Here is an 18,318-nt window from a genome sequence, read left to right on the forward strand (position 1 = left end):
ACAACTTCAACATAGCATCCCAACTCCTGTACTCAATACTTTGATTTGTGAAGGACAATGTGGCTTCGACTGTATCTATATGTGATGCCACTTTGAAGGAATTACACATCTGTATTACCAGATCCCTCGGTTCAACCACACATCTCAGAACCCCACCATTCACTGTGTAAGTCCTACTCTGATTGGTTCTACCAAAGTGCAACATCTCACAGTTGTCTGCATTAAATTCCATCTGCCATTTTCCAGCCCATTTTTCTAGCTGGTCCAGATCCCACTGCAAGCTTCAGTAGCCTCCCTCGCTGTCCACTACGCCCCCAATCTTGGTGTTATCAGTAAATCTGCTGATTCACTTTACTACATTATCATCTAGATTATTGATATAGATGACAAACAACAGTCAACTGTCTATGTCCCTTCAGTTTCTTTGCATTTTATTCACACTACATTTTTTTTGCTCTGATCACCAGCAGACTTGCATATGTTTATATTTTGTCTTTTCTTAGTTATTAATGCAAACTGTGAATAGCTAATGTACTCTTGTAATTATATAGCACATTTTACGCAGATTAACAATAAACATCCTAAAGTCTTTCACAGACACAACAGGGAAATATATAACCACTGAGCCAAAGAAGGGGGGTAATCAACAAATTGCTCAAAGGGCTGGCATTAAAAGGAATAAGATGGAAGCTTCGGGAAGAGATTGCAGTTTGCAAGGCCCATTTGGCTGAAGGCACATCAGGCAAGGGTAGTTGGGATTGAGATATGTACAACAGAAGTGGAACACTACTGGTAGAGATGGAGGGGGAACAGATGGTGATCAGGTCATCATGGAAAACTCAAGGAGATAAATCCTAAGGAAGAAACACGCAAGGGTAAGATTAAAATATCTGAGATGTGGGGAAAATGCAGTTCATCTAGAATCTGACTGTAGTTCAGTTTGAAATGTCTGGAAGAACTTCAAATGAACTTACAATTAGAGAGTACAGAATGAGAGGCTGGCCAGAAGAGCAATGCAAGAGTCAAGATTGCACATCACTAAAAGACTTTCAGCGATGGAAGACAGGCAATATTAAGACGGTGGTGGGGGGGGGGGGCGGGGAATGCATAAGGATGTGTGGTTATGGATTTAACTCTAGTTTAATCAAGCTGCTGAAGTTGTAAACAGTCTTGTTCAACCAGAAGCACTGAGTGCATGTGACAGAATGGAATTGCTGGCCAGGTAGGGTGTTTGCTGTGAAACTGAAGAGGAACAGTACAATTTTATTAATTAATTCGATGCAGGAAACTGCAGCTAATGCAATGCTTTATTTCAGAAAATCAGCTTGATAACAGAAGCAGAGCAGATGTTGAAGAGGGAAGTGGAGCTGGAAGCTATCAGCTTATCAATTTCAACAGAAAAGAATATCAAACAGAAATTGCTGATTAAAAATAAAGGGTTTTCCATTTAACACTACAATGGTGCAAATTTAGCTTTGACGAACACAAGTCTTTGGATCTCTTGTTCTCAATGAGTATTGGAAAGCACAGTCTTTGAACGTTTTTAGGGCACAATGGGTGGAACCTTTTAAATGGGAATGGAAGGTTACCTGGAATTAGTCATGAATGCAGAGTTGAGAGTACAATCAGATCAGCTACGTATGATCTTTATCAAATGGTGACACAAGGGTCTAACGCTACTAATTTGTATATGCCAATGTCTAAGTCACAATAATTTCATTTCAGCATTTACAACACACTTGACAAAGGTCTATTTTACCTTGAGATTTCACTGATTTTAGGTTTAAGGAAGACAGGAGGTGTTAACTAATTGGTTTGTCCATATGCAGAGTTATTCTGATATTTTAAACCATCATCTAAGAGCCCTAAAATTAAACCTGGGTGTCGAACCTTCCTTCAGTCTCTGCCTAACTGTTCTGTTGATCAGAACATGTACAGTTGAAGTCAGAAGTTTACATACACCTTAGCCAAATACATTTAAACTCAGTTTTTCACAATTACTGATATTTAGTCCTAGAAAACATTCCCTGTCTTAGGTCAGTTAGGATCACTACTTTAGTTTAAGAATGTGAAATGTCAGAATAATAGTAGGAAAATGACTTATCTCAGCTTTTATTTCTTTCATCCCTTTCCCAGTGGGTCAGAAGTTTACATACACTTTGTTAGTATTTGGTAGCATGGCCTTTAAATTGTTAAACTTGGGTCAAACATTTTGGGTAGCCTTCCACAAGCTTCTCACAGTAAGTTGCTGGAATTTTGTTCCATTCCTCCAGACAGAACTGGTGTAACTGAGTCAGGTTTGTAGGCCTCCTTGCTTGTACATGCTTTTTCAGTTCTGCCCACATATTTTCTATCGGATTGAGGTCAGAAAATGATGTCAAGTCTGGTTCATCCTTGGGAGCAATTTCCAAACGCCTGAAGGTACCACGTTCATCTGTACAAACAACAGTACGCAAGTATAAACACCATGGGATCACGCAGCCGTCATACCGCTCAGGAATGAGACGCATTCTGTCTCCTAGAGATGAACAGCAAAGGACCTTGTGAAGATGCTGGAGGAAACAGATAGACAGGTACCTATATCCACAGTAAAACGAGTCCTATATCGACATAACCTGAAAGGCTGCTCAGCAAGGAAGAAGCCACTGCTCCAAAACCGCCATAAAAAAGCCAGACTACAGTTTGCAACTGCACATGGGGACAAAGATCTTACTTTTTGGAGAAATGTCCTCTGGTCTGATGAAAATAAAATTGAACTGTTTGGCCATAATGACCATCATTATGTTTGGAGGAAAAAGGGTGAGGCTTGCAAGCTGAAGAACACCATCCCAACCGTGAAGCATGGGGGTGGCAGCATCATGTTGTGGAGGTGCTTTGCTGCAGGAGGAACTGGTGCACTTCACAAAATAGATGGCATCATCAGGAAGGAAAATTATGTGGATATATTGAAGCAACATCTCAAGACATCAGCCAGGAAGTTAAAGCTCGGTCGCAAATGGGTCTTCCAAATGGACAATGACCCCAAGCATACCTCCAAAGTTATGACAAAATTGCTTAAGGACAACAAAGTCAACGTATTGGAGTGGCCATCTCAAAGCCCTGACCTCAATCCGATAAAAAATTTGTGGGCAGAACTGAAAAAGCGTGTGCGAGCAAGTTGGCCAACAAACCTGACTCAGTTACACCAGTTCTGTCTGGAGGAATGGAACAAAATTCCAGCAACTTACTGTGAGAAGCTTGTGGAAGGCTACCCAAAATGTTTGACCCAAGTTAAACAATTTAAGGGCAATGCTACTAAATACTAGCAAAATGTATGTAAACTTCTGACCCACTGGGAAAGTGATGAAAGAAATAAAAGCTGAAATAAATCATTCTCTCTACTATTATTCTGACATTTCACATTCTTAAAATAGTGATCTTAACTGACCTAAGGCAGGGTATGTTTTCTGGGATTAAATGTCAGGAACTGTGAAAAACTGAGTTTAAATGTATTTGGTTGAGGTGTATGTAAACTTCTGACTTCAACTGCATCTTTGAATTCCCATTCGTATTTCTTAATCAAAAGCAACAGAATCAAAGACCTCAACCATCCCAGAGATTCTCTCTTCTACCCCCTTCCATCTGTAGCTATAACACTTTTTTCTACATTCTGTTATTGTCTTCTCTTATACTACCTCAATATACAGTTGCAATGAAATGATCCATATGAATGGCATGTAAAGCAAAGGTTTTCACTGTACCTCAGTACATGCGACAAGAATAAACCAATTTACCAAATGCATTGGTTTCATTTTTACTAGTTTCAGTTTTGATACTTCTCTACAAATAAAACCACACCCATCAGTATTTGTTTTCTTTGCTGGTTATATATAATTGAAATCCTTTCCTTTTGTTTCTCTGAAGAGTCAGAACTATGAGGTACAAAATTGTCTTCAGTTCTCTCATGCAATCATTTCTCATAATGCACTTTTTAGATGTAGCAATAATTTGACTCATGCTGAATTATTCAGCTAATTTGGAAAGGGGAAGTGATCTATGTTAAAAACTTTAAAAACATCACTCCTATGACATCAAGCCCTCTGAATGTTCCGAGGATCTACGTGCTCATCGTTTTCTTAATGTACATTCACATCTTAAGAAATGCAATTTCCAGTCCAGTAGATAAAGATAGTATGAAAGCAATATTTCAAAGCTTCAAGATATTATAAAATAAGTGAAAACCTTTGCACTGTACTTTCCTTTCACTTGTAAGACTTTCATGACTGTTGAAGATGAAATCTGAAAAAACACAATTGCAGTTGCATGACTTAAATATATCATATGAACATTTGCAACATCTGTGAACTCAGGCTGACAAGAAATGTTGTTTTTACTCCATGTTTGGATGCCTAAACTATTAATGCAAACCTTAAGATAATACAAGTGACAATTTTGCATCTATCAATCAAATACACCAATCTAATGCGATACCCAAAACCCATGGTATGCAATGTGTGTGGTCCCTGGAGTATGGAATGTCACAAGTCATATGGCATTGAATGTCATATGATCTCAGTCAGCAGCATTTCAGCGGTTCTGACACACTATTCCCACAGGTGCATCCTCAATGCTTTCCCCTCACATCTGTACTGACAGCACTCCATGCCACTGTCTCATAATTTCAATTTATTGACATTTTTTCTTGCCTGCTGAGAAAATGTCAATTCAAATTTCTGGCACATCTTAAACCAGTTTGTCATTCACAATGCATCAAGCATTGTGATTAATTTGTTTATTTCTGGCAATATTACCTTGAAATGATGGATAAGGATCAAGTGAAGACATGTGATTAATTAATTTTGTCTAGCATATCTAATAACAAACTGCATTGATGTGTCATGATAATCTTTCTTTTGCCATTACCATCTATATTACAGGAATTAGGGGAAAAAAAACGGACTTACCAGTAGTTGTTTAGGTTTATAAAGAGCCTGGGTCAACTTGCATGACAATTAGACTGATGCCTTTGTTATCTCCGTACCATCTGTCCACACAGCCGACTTCTCCCTTCCTCAAAATCAACTTCTGCACCTGCCCGTTTTATTGCCAACTCTGTGGGTCTCTTACAGGCACATTTTAGCTCTGTTGTGAACTTCTGAAAAATGGACCTGGGTGGATATTACAGGGAACTACAGAGCAACTTGGTCAAGCCTCTACCATAAAAATTAGTCACAAATGCACTAACCAGCATTGATAACCAAGTGTGATTGCAGGCCATTAAACAGGGGTTGACAGATGTCAAGATACAGTTATGGTGAAGCACATTCATCCTGCATGTTACCTCAGTAGGAGTTCTGAAATGCTGTCTGTTTCTTGTGGAAGACGACAATACTGTATATATAGAGTTATATCCTCAGTAAGAGATGCTCTTTAAGGGTCCCTGTCGCCCCCCCCCCCCCCAACCCTTACCAGTGGGAATGTTACTCCCCTAGCCATTATGGGTGGCATGGTAGCATAATGCTTAGCGTAACACTTTACAGCACCAATGATCTACTGGCAGTTTGGTGAAGTATATTCAGTAAATTAAATATATTATCATAGTACAAATATGTCACCATATACAGTGGCATGCAAAAGTTGGGGCACCCCTGGTCAAAATTTCTGTTACTGTGAATAGCTAAGCGAGTAAAAGATGAACTGATTTCCAAAAGGCATAAAGTTAAAGATGACACATTTCTTTAATATTTTAAGCAAGATTACTTTTTTATTTCCATCTTTTACAGTTTCAAAATAACAAAAAAGGAAAAGGGCCTGAAGCAAAAGTTTGGGCACCCAGTATGGTCAGTACTTAGTAACACCCCCTTTGGCAAGTAAAAGCTTTACATAGAGAGTCTTTTACATAAGAGTCTTTCAATTCTTGTTTGGGGGACCTTCGCCCATTCTTTCTTGCACAAGGTCGGCTGGTGGCGCAGTGACATCAGTGCCGGACTCCGAAATGGAGGCTCCTGGGTTCGAATCCAGTGGGGCTGTTCCCAAGTATGCTTTCCATCCATGCCAGGTTTAGTGTTGAGCTCGCAACTCGACCTTGTAAAATAAAGAAAAATACTGCAAAATGTCTGTGTGAGGAGTGGCGCGCCACACAATCTTTCGTTCCGCGCCTTGTAAGGCATGAAAATGCCCGACGCTGGCCTCTCAGGCCTGAGTTGATGTCATCATCATCATTCCTTGCAAAAGGCTTCTAGTTCTGTGAGATTCTTGGGCCGTCTTGCATGCACTACTCTTTTGGGGGCTATCCACAGATTTTCGATGTTTAGGTCAGGGGACTGTGAAGGCCATGGCAAAACCTTCAGCTTGCACCTCTTGAGGTCGTCCATTGACTTGAGGTAGTCCATTGTGGATTTTGAGGTTTAGGATCAGTATCCTGTTGTAGAAGCCATCCTCTTTTTATCTTCAGCTTTTTTACAGACAGTGTGATGTTTGCTTCCAGAATTTGCTGGTATTTAATTGAATTCATTCTTCCCTTTACCAGTAAATGTTCCCCGTGCCACTGGCTGCAACACAAGCCCAAAGCATGATCGATCCACCCCCGTGCTTAACAGTTGGAGAGGTGTTCTTTTCATGAAATTCTGCACCCTTTTTTCTCCAAACATACCTTTGCTCATTACGGTCAAAAAGTTCTATTTTAACTTCATCAGTCCACAGGACTTGTTTCCAAAATGCATCAGGCTTGTTTAGATGTTCTTTTGCAAACTTCTGATGCTGAATTTTGTGGTGAGGATGCAGAAAAGGTTTTCTTCTGATGACTCTTCCATGAAGGTCATACTTGTGCAGGTGTTGCTGCACAGTAGAACAGTGCACCACCACTCCAGAGTCTGCTAAGTCTTCCTGAAGGTCTTTTACAGTCAAACAGGAGTTTTGATTTGCCTTTCTAGCAATCCTACAAGCAGTTCTCTCAGAAAGTTTTCTTGGTCTTCCAGACCTCAACTTGACCTCCACCGTTCCTATTAACTGCCATTTCTTAATTACATTACAAACTGAGGAAACGGCTACCTGAAAACACTTTGCTATCTTCTTATAGCCTTCTCCTGCTTTGTGGGAATCAGTTATTTTAATTTTCAGAGTGCTAAGCAGCTGCTTAGAGGAGCCCATGGCTGCTGATTGTTGGGACAAGGTTTGAAGAGTCAGGGTATTTATAAAGCTTTGAAATTTGCATCACCTGGCCTTTCCTAACAATGACTATGAACAAACTAATTAGGGTCTGGGACCTTGGTAAAAGTTATTTCAAATCACTTGGGGTGCCCAAACTTTTGCATGGGGCTCCTTTCCTTTTTTTCACTCTAAAATTGTACAAAACAAAAATAATACACTAATCTTGCTTAAAATGTTGAAAAGAATGTTTCATCTTTAACTTTATGACTTTTGGAGATCAGTTCATCTTCTACTCACTTAATTATTCACAGTAACAGAAATTTTGACCGGGGTGCCCAAACTTTTGCATGCCACTGTACAATCCTGCTATTCAATGGCAGCTCGATTCCTGCCATTGTCTGTCATGAGTTTGTACATTCTCCCCATGACTGCATGGGTTTCCTCCAGGGGCTCCAGTTGACTCCCATATTCCAAAGACATATGGGTTACAGTTAATAAGTTGTGGGAATGCTTATGTTGGTGACAAAAGTGTGACTTGCGGGCTGCCCCCAACACGTCCTCAGATGTGTTGGTTATGAAACAAGATAACACTGTATGTTTCAATGTACATGTGACAAATAAAGCTAATCTAATCAACTGTCTTTCAGTCCTTCATGTGCTGCGCTTCCTCTTAAATGCAGTGGAGGAGCAGTTAGTGCCTCTGTCTCACAGCTCTGGGGTCCCTGGTTCAGAGCTGACCTCCGTGTGGAGTCATAGAACTACAGCACATAAACTTCTCAAATATTGAAATTGAACCCACGTCCACTACTTCCGCTGGCAGCTTGTTCTACACTCGCATCACCCTCTGAGCGAAGTTCCCTCTCATATTTCCCTTAAACATTTCACCTTCTTCCCTCAACCCATGACTTCTAGTTCCAATAATAAATAAATAAATTACACACACACACACATATATATATATATATATATACACACACACACACCCACCATTCATAATTGTTTATCTCTATCAAATCTCCCAACATTTGCCTACACTCCAGGGACTTAAGCCCCAACTTATTCAACCTTTCCCTATCACTCAGATCTTCAAGTCTGGGCAACACCCTTGAAAATTGTCTTTGTATTCTTTCAATCTTATTGGTAACTTTCCTGTGGGTAGAACACGAGAACTGCACACAATTTAGCCTCACCAATGTCTTATACAACTTCAACATAACATCCCAACTCCTGGAGTTTGTATTTTCTACTTGTGACTACATGGGTTTCTGCCACAAGCTTCAGTTTCCTCATACATCCCAATGGTGGGTTTAATTACTTCTTAATGCTGGGAAATCCTAAAGTTATCAAAGGCGGAGCTGAAGGACATCTAATAAGTTGAAGGGCTACAGTGAAGGTAAACTGAAATGACAATACTATTTGCTCTGCTGAGTGGCCTCTTTCTGTGTTTAATCAGAAACTCATGATAATGTTGCACTGGTCCTGAAAAGGCTTTACTGCAGACGGGGGATGGGATTAACAGTTTTCAATCCACTCATATAGCTTGTCATAAATAACAAAAATTAAACAAGCAGCTCCAAATAGTGTTTATTAGCTACAGTTCCATATTTTCTTAAATATTTCTATAGATGTACAGTGGGGAGCACTCGGATGGGTTGCATCACAGCCTGGTATGGAGGTACAAGTGCAGTGGTTCTCAACATGGGCCACAAAATCCCCAGGGGGCCATGACAGATTTTGTAGGGGCCACAGGAGTTTCTGAATGGGCCATGATAAGTTTACCTTTTTAATGAAATATTACCAAAATACATAAATAAAAAGATGAATACATGTAATTTAATTGGAACCCTGAATGAAATGAATGGGAAAATATGCTAGATAATGCAAACAAGGCAGCAAAACAGCTCAGCCTGTGTGGGGGGGGGGGGGCGGTGCATGGCACGTCAATCATTATCTCTGCTTCTGCTTGGCCATGCACAAATCACCATTCACACCTTGCAGGGCGTCCCGCTGAGCCCTGCTCCATATCCACCCCAAATCATAAACCACAGATGGGGTGGGGGCTGTCTGCAGCAAGGCCAATCTGCATGTATGCAGCAGAGGCCAGTTCTGTTTGCCTTCCATTGAGCCGTACATGATATAATACTTATAAAACTTGACATGAAGTTACTGCAATGGGGTTATCTGCCAGAAACAGCTAAACTTCAGAGGTGAGAATATGTGAAGTCTACCACTAAATCACTACCTACCATTACAACTTCCATGAAATCCCTAATACTTAGCATATTTTGGAAGAAAGTTCAGTTTGCTTTTCTTGATAGTATTGTAGCATTTCTAAGTGATTAGTAGCTTGGAGAACAAATTGTCACTGCTAAGTCTGACATATTTTACCTGTCAGATATATCTGAAAAACTAAATTTATTAAACAAAGTTAAATTGCAATCTCATATGATGCCAAGAGGCTATTACCACTTTCTTTGGAAAACAGAAACTTTGCAGTAGCAATATTGAACGTGGCGAGTTTATGTAATTTCCTTCACTGGCCACTCAAAGTAGAACTGTAAGATGATGATCTGATTGTATATATTGATCATTTGAAACAACTGCACACTGATATGAAATTTCTGTTCAGAGACCTGTTGAAGATGTATATTCACGCAGATTGGTTGGTGGATCCATTTGGGGTGAATGTGAATGATGTTGACACCACATTGCGAGAATGTCGACTTGAGCTGCAGAGTGATATAACAGCTTAAGCAAAGTTCAAATGCAGTAAGCAAAATTTCTGAATAACTAGTGATATTCAAAATAAGTTTCCACAGCTCTGGGAGAAAGCAAAGTTGTTTTTTAATTTGATTTCCCACCTCTTATCTAGTTGAATGTGGTTTTAGTCAAGTTCTTTGCCTACTTTCTAAAGCTCACAACCATCCTGATGTTGTGAAAACAGGTGATCTTTGATTATTTTTAACCAAATTGCAACCAGATATTCAAAAACCTGCTAGTTTGCATCAGTTGTAAAGATCTCACTAGTACCCAAAATAACAATATTAAGCACTATTTCATTGTTGGTTGGAAGGTGATGGCTTTATTTTTCATATACACCTGCAGCATATTTAACATATAATAACTATAACCTGTTAAAACATAAATATTGATGTATATTAGAATAATTAGTACAGTTGACCAAAAAATACTAACAGATACTCTGTAGGAACCACAGAGGTAAAATAAGTCACCATTCAGCCACAAGCAGAAAAAGGTTGAGAACCATTGCTCTAATGCACAGGATCATCCCCACCATCAACGATAACTTCAAGAGGTGGTGCCTTAAGAAGGTGGCATCAATCACGAAGGACTCTCACCCTCCAGGACATGCCCTCTTCTCGTTACCACAACCAGGGAGATTATTAACTGTCATTTTGCATATCTTCACTGTACTGCTGACACAAAAGCAACAAATTTCACAATGTTTTCACTGTGCTACCTCAATGCATTGTTGCAATTAATGGATCTGTATGAATGGTGTGCAGGACAAGTTTTCCAGTGTAGCTCAGTACCTGTGACAATAATAAAATAATTTACCAAATTGGTGATAATAAATTTGATTTTGATTCTTCTCAAACATCACAGTCGTTGAATCATACAGCACAGAAGCAGGCTCTTTGGCCCACCATATCTATGCTTACACTAATCTCATTTACTAATGTTAGATCTGTAGTCTTCTATACAAGGGGTTCTTAGCCAGGAGTCCAGGGACCACTCGGGGCAAAAACTTGGATGGGGAAAAAACTTACATCTTTATTTTCGCCTCCAAATGAAATTTAGCATTTCCTTCCATTATGAATGAAGGTAACAAACCAGAGTAGTATTAGCAGTACCTGTGATTGTCACCAATAGAAAACACAGATATTTTCAAATAACATTACAGTTGTTACAAGTATCTGAAAATAGCATTCACGGCATGCTGATCACTACTTCAAAATTACAGTAGCAATTAGACCCACCGCTAGATTGAATGTGATCACAGTCTTCTTGTCTGCAGACGCTCATGCGACATAGATAGTCAACAATCAGGCAGCCCTGCGCCTAGTAGTAGTTCAGCCACCAAACGGCAAAGTCATATATTCTCACATTTGTGACTCAGACATCTACAATTGCTTGTTGATCAATGCATAGAAAGAGGTGAGTAGTTTTTATTGTCCGTTAAAGGTTTTGCAAAATTGGACAGTTCCAATGAGAATTCTTAACTCTCCGTAAGGCCACTGGTCTTTTGTTATACCACGCAACTCCATGCACAAAAAAAGCTGAATTCCAGGAAGGTTACAATGCCTGAGCTACTGCTGTAATCCTTGTGTATCTAAAAGCCATTAACAGTGTTAGAGCTTTGGATAAATTGTAAAACCTGTCTTATTTTACTTACTTAGCATACAAAATTCTTGAATATCTTAATTAACACACAGATTACTTATTTCTTTGCAGATTTATCAAACAATTTATTTAAAAGCTATTACAAAAATACTGAGTTCCAGAAAATGTCAATTGAATCAAAAATTTTAAGTTCAAAGTTCAAAGTATATTTATTATCAAAATATGTATACATAACACAACCTCAAGATTCATCCCCTTACAGGCAACTGCAAAACAAAGAAACCACAAAAGAGCCTGCAAAAAAAAAGACCACCAAACACTCGATGCACAGAGAGAAAAAACACGTGCAATTAAAAGTAAGCAAATAACATTCAGAACTGAAGTTTTATGAAAGATACGAAGCCAGGTATCACTGCAGCTGGAGCAGGACACAGCCTCAGTTCAGCGCAGAGCTGAGTAAATGTCACGGAGCAGTGAGCAGAACTGGCCCGTCCCTTGCCTCTGATCCCGACACCCTGATCTTTTCAATCTAGCCTGACAGATCATCCAAACATCAGGTTAGTCTCTGACAGCTCTGGGTCCAGGACCCCGCCACCACAATTTGGCCCGTACCTGACCTTCCGTAAGACCATAAGACATAGAAGCAGTTTTAGGCCATTTGGCCCATCAAGTCTGCTCCACCATTCAATCAGGGCTGATCCTTTTCCCCCCTCCTTAACACCATTCCCCAGCCTTCTCCCTACAATCTTTGATGCTGTGTCCAATCAAGAACCTAACAATCTCTGCATTGAATACACCCAACGACCTGGCCTCCACACCTGCCAGTGGTAACAAATTCCATAAATTCACCACCCTCTGGCTAAAGAAATTTCTTCACATGTCTGTTTTAAATGGATGCCCCCTATCCTGAGGCTGTGTCCTCTTGTCCTAGACTCCCCACTATGGGAAACATCCTTTCCACATCTACTCTGTCTAGGCCTTTTAACATTTGAAAGGTTTCAATGAGATTCCCCCCTCATCCTTCTAAATTCCAGCAAGTACAGACCCACAGCCATCAAACTTTCCTCGTATGATAACCTTTTAATTCCTGGAATCATCCTTGTGAATCTCCTCTGGACCCCCTCCAATGCTAGCACATCTTTTCTTAGATAAGGAGCCCAAAACAGTTCAGAATACTCAAGGTGAAGCCTCATCAGTGCCTTATAATGCCTCAGCATCACATCCCTGCTGGGCAGCCCAGCACTTAAATCAATCAAGACATTGGTACTTCCTTCGTTCCTGCCTCCGTTTGCCTCTGCAATGCCTCGTTTTCACATCCTCATGCCTCCACTCACCTAGCCTCCCCTCTGCCTTGTTGTTATTACTAAAGTGTCATTAATAAGGTGTTTAGTAGTTTTTTTTTTAAATTTTGCTGCCAATAAGTAGTTGCTGGGCATCACCAGTGCCATCTTAATCCAATTTAAGTTGAAATTTCAAAGAAAAAGAAGTGTGATGAAAACTCTGTATTATATGGTTTCACTTGCATTAATGGACGCAATGGGATGGTATTGGGGGTAAGGTATTGACGTGGATAGAGAATTGGTTGGCAGACAGGAAGCAAAGAGTGGGAATAAACGGGACCTTTTCAGAATGGCAGGCGGTGACTAGTGGGGTACCGCAAGGCTCAGTGCTGGGACCCCAGTTGTTTACAATATATATTAATGACTTGGATGAGGGAATTAAATGCAGCATCTCCAAGTTTGCGGATGACACGAAGCTGGGTGGCAGTGTTAGCGGTGAGGAGGATGCTAAGAGGATGCAGGCCGACTTGGATAGGTTGGGTGAGTTGGCAAATTCACGGCAGATGCAATTTAATGTGGTTAAATGTGAAGTTATCCACTTTGGTGGCAAAAATAGGAAAACAGATTATTATCTGAATGGTGGCCGATTAGGAAAAGGGGAGTTGCAACAAGACCTGGGTGTCATTATACACCAGTCATTGAAAGTGGGCATGCAGGTAGAGCAGGTGGTGAAAAAGGCAAATGGTATGCTGGCATTTATAGCAAGAGGATTCGAGTACAGGAGCAGGGAGGTACTACTGCAGTTGTACAAGGCCTTGGTGAGACCACACCTGGAGTATTGTGTGCAGTTTTGGTCCCCTAATCTGAGGAAAGACATCTTTGCCATAGAGGGAGTACAAAGAAGGTTCACCAGATTGATTCCTGGGATGGCAGGTCTTTCATATGAAGAAAGACTGGATGAACTGGGCTTGTACTCGTTGGAATTTAGAAGATTGAGGGGGGATCTGATTGAAACGTATAAGATCCTAAAGGGATTGGACAGGCTAGATGCGGGAAGATTGTTCCCCATGTTGGGGAGGTCTAGAACGAGGGGTCACAGTTTGAGGATAGAGGGGAAGCCTTTTAGGACCGAGGTTAGGAAAAACTTCTTCACACAGAGAGTGGTGAATCTGTGGAATTCTCTGCCACAGGAAACAGTTGAGGCCAGTTCATTGGCTATATTTAAGAGGGAGTTAGATATGGCCCTTGTGGCTACGGGGATCAGGGGGTATGGAGGGAAGGCTGGCACAGGGTTCTGAGTTGGATGATCAGCCATGATCATACTGAATGGCGGTGCAGGCTCGAAGGGCCGAATGGCCTACTCCTGCACCTTATTTCTATTTCTATGACACAAAAGTCAGTGCTTTCAGTGAAAGAGCACCTCACGTCTGTCCATCCTGAAAATACATCAAAAGATATAGGGTTTTTCCGTGCGAAGAAAGCTCAGTTTCTTTTTCAAAATCCTTTTCTTGAAGCATCCTATAAAGTTGCTTACCGGATTGCCAAAGAAAAGTCACTCCACACTATTGGAGAGACTTTTGTAAAGCCATATGCACTGGAAATGGTTGAGCTGGTTTGTGATCTGGAACAGAGGAAAAAAACTAAAAGTAGTTCCCTTATCAAATAATGTGATACGTTCCAGAATAGTTGATATTTCTTTTCAACATTTTGAAGCAGGTCATTGAGGAATTAGCAACCTCGCAATTCCCATTCAGTATGCAACTGGATGAAACTACAGATATCGCTCAACATAGTCACCTCCTTGTTTTTGTTCATCATGTGCATGCTGACGCCACCAAAAGAAAAAGAAAAAGAAAACCCACTCTGGGAACAATTTTTAAAAAAAGAACCGTATCCATGGGTTGACTTACCCAGCAGATATTTTTAACGATATAAATCTTTCAATTCAAAGTCCTGAAATCACTATTATGAACACTACTGAAAAATTACAAGCTTTCTTGGCTGAGCTGCTAATATGGAAGAAGAGTGTCATGGCCGACAAATTTGCAAACTTTCAAATGCTGGAGGAAGTGCTATACCAAGACGGAGTTGAGATACAAAATTCTGTCAATTTCTTTGAAGGGAAACACCTGTGAACACCTGAAAACTCTTCAGAACTCTTTCAAAAGTTATTTCCATCTTGATGGCACTAAGACCATAAGACAAAGGAGCAGAAGTCGGCCATTCAGCCTATCGGGTCTGCGCCACCATTTTATCATGAGCTGATCCATTTTCCCATTTAGTCCCACTCCCCCGCTTTCTCACCATAACCTTTGATGCCCTGGCTATTCAGATACCTATCTATCTCTGCCTTAAATACACCCAATGACTTGGCCTCCACTGCCCCCTGTGGCAACAAATTCCACAGACTCACTACCCTCTGGCTAAAAAAATTTCTTTGCATCTCTGTTCTGAATGGGTGCCCTTCAATCCTTAAGTCATGCCCTCTCATACTAGACTCCCCCAAAGTTGAAGTTGAACGCAATCCTTTTCTTTCTGATATAAACTGTATCGAAGAAGTTGATCTAGCCAAAGATGAACTCATCCATCTTGGGTCAAAAAACTTACTACAAATGGAGCTGAACTCGAAAAGCCTTGGAGAATTCTGGTGTTCCTTATGAGAAGCCTACCCTCGCCTTGTAACGTGAGCTATAGAAGCTTTAATTCCACTTGCAACAATGTATCTTTGAGAATCAGGATTTTCAACACTTGTAACCATTAAAAACAAAGAAATCAAAATCCATTGGTTATTCAATATGACATGCATGTTGCTATGTCAAAGATCACCCCACAGTTTAATGTTATTATTCAACCTAAGCTGCAACAGCCTTCACACTGATATGGCTTTAAAAAATAAAATTTAATTTTGCCTATATTATTTAAATACAAGCTATAAATTTTATAACTTGCCTATATTTTAAATTTATAGTCTTGTTATTTACTGTGTTAAAGAAGCACATATATTACTGTATCACAAATTTGTTTTCTTAATGATTTGATAACTATTTCAATATAATTGGTTTTTGTATCCTATTTTATTTTATATATTTAAATACATTATTCTGTGAAGTGGGGTCCATAGGCTTCACTGGACTGCCAAAAGGCTCCATGGCACAATGAAGGTTAAGAAGCCCTGCTCTATACCTTGACAAGTACTTATCTTGCCTTGCTGTTGTCTATTGCAGCCAAACCACAAGTCTCAGTGGTCACCCCAATACATTTCAAGTACAAATAAAGCTACTTGAAATATTTCATAGCCAATGTTAAAAAAAGCACAAGCGAATTCAAAGTGATGAGCACTTCTGTCCAATTTCCCTGAACCAAACTGTACTTTATCCAATTTGCACTAAAATGATAAAAATGAAAATAAAATTCACACCTATCACCTTTAACCTGGTCTAACCCAAGTATGTTTTCATCTCTAATGAGTAACAAAAATGAGCCGCTTGCTTCTCAGATACTGTAGATAGAGGACCTTCAAAACTTTTGATTGACAAAAGGAATGAGGATGCCATCAATGCCACCATTCACTCAGCTGCCGAGAAAAATTGCACACAATAAAAACCATTCGGCTCCAGGCTCACATTTCTGTTACATGAGAAAGTTTTCTGTTCTGCTGTCAGAACCTATCACAGTCGGTTTTGCATTACATGAAAGATTAGCAAGAGGCTTGTGATGTGAGAATGAGAAATAAAAAGGAGTGCATTGTTTATTAATTTAAAAATGTAAGACGGAGCCTGATATAGTTACTTTCCTCATTTCCTCTGTTACCTTTAACACATATTTTACCCATTATGGATAGATGGGGAAGAGGGAACACATGACACAATGTCAGGTTTTGAACAAACAGTTGAACATTAGAAATGTTTTATTATGTGCCATTATTATATGTCATAATTATCATTAGGTATTATTATATACTATAATAATACCTTAATTAATATTTTAAATTCTTTCATCCATTTTAGGCTTCTTCACCCTTCCACTGCATTGACAGACAGTGACCAGTATCTGTGTGCTAAATACTTCTCACATTAACCACTGAAAAATCAGCAAATTTAATCAAAAATGAACACATCAGATTTTGTAGATGCTGGAAATCTTGAGCAATCAAAGGTGATGTCCCTCCTGGTTGAGCAATATCTACCTGCTCACTGTATTCCAAACAACACAATTGAAATCAGAAATATTTTTGAATACTGTGCCTTCAGAAATCAAAGCCCTGAGCTCCAGAATTCCCTCCTTAAACGTCTTAATTTTGAAACCTCTTTGAGGATGCTTCTCAAAACTTACCAAGTTGATCAAAAAGGATCTTGTGTCTTACTGACATCTTACAGTTTCAAGTTTATTTGCAAATGCAATGTTGGCATTCATTTCTCAAGATATAGAATACAAGAGCAGGGATGTGATGTTGAGGCTCTATAAGGCACTCGTGAGACCACACTTACAGGAGTATTGAGCGCAGTTTTGGGCTCCTTATTTTAGAAAGGATATACTGACATTGGAGAGGGTTCAGAGAAGATTCACAAGAATGATTCCAGGAATGAAAGGGTTACCGTATGAGGAACATCTGGCAGCTTTTGGGCTGTATTCCCTGGAGTTCAAAAGAATGAGGGGTGATCTCATAGAAACATTCCGAATGTTAAAATGCCTGAACAGATTAGGTATGGCAAAGTTATTTCCCATGGCAGGGGATTCTAGGACAGGAGGGCATGACTTCAGGATTGAAGGATGTCTGTTTAGAACTGAGATGTGGAGAAATTACTTTAGTCAGAGGGTAGTAAATCTGTGGAATTTGTTGCCACAAGTGACTGTGGAGGTCAAGTCACTGGGTGCATTTAAGTCAGAGATAGATAGGTTCTTGATTAGCCAGGGCATCAAAGGGTACGGGGAGAAGGCAGAGGAGTGAGGATGACTGGAAGAACTGGATCAGCCTATGATTGAATGGCGGAGCAGACTCAACGGGCCGAATGGTCTGATCCTGCTCCTATGTCTTATGGTCTTAATGGACTATTTCTGAAGCACCTTGTGACATCGGGTTACATTAAAGCTTCTAAGTACAGGTAATTACAATTTGTTGCTCTAAATCAGGGGTCCCCAACCTGGGGTCCACAAACCCCCTGGTTAATGGTAGGGGCTCATGACGTAAAAAAAAGGTTGGGAACCCCTGCACTATGGGGAACAGGGAACGTAGAATGCCTTTTGGTTCTTTGCTCCATTATATAAATTTTTCAGCTGCTAATGCAGAATGATGTGCACAGAAGCATTTCGGACACAAATCCTGCTGAAGTTGAATCTAACATTAATAGTCAAACACTTTGCACTGAAATTTCAGGGTAGTAACAGGATAAGAACATTGTTGGTGTCTGGAGAAAGTGAGGACGAGCATGCTCCCACTTCATCAAACCAGCGCAAGTTAAATCTTGTTTTGTGTAACGCCATATTCACATACACAGAGCCAGTAAGGCAGTGGGATGAACATGAGCAACATCCAACAAAAACAAAA

At 40.0% G+C, this 18,318-nt stretch overlaps 1 protein-coding gene across 8 annotated transcripts in view; it reads right to left on the reverse strand.

The window, feature by feature from the left end:
• The window catches only part of raraa (retinoic acid receptor, alpha a), a 735,685-nt gene that overhangs the window by 411,209 nt on the left and 306,158 nt on the right, over window positions 1-18,318 (reverse strand). The window lies entirely within an intron of this gene.

The sequence above is a fragment of the Mobula hypostoma genome, chromosome X1, assembly GCF_963921235.1.
Source record: "Mobula hypostoma chromosome X1, sMobHyp1.1, whole genome shotgun sequence".
Lineage (NCBI taxonomy): Eukaryota > Metazoa > Chordata > Chondrichthyes > Myliobatiformes > Myliobatidae > Mobula > Mobula hypostoma.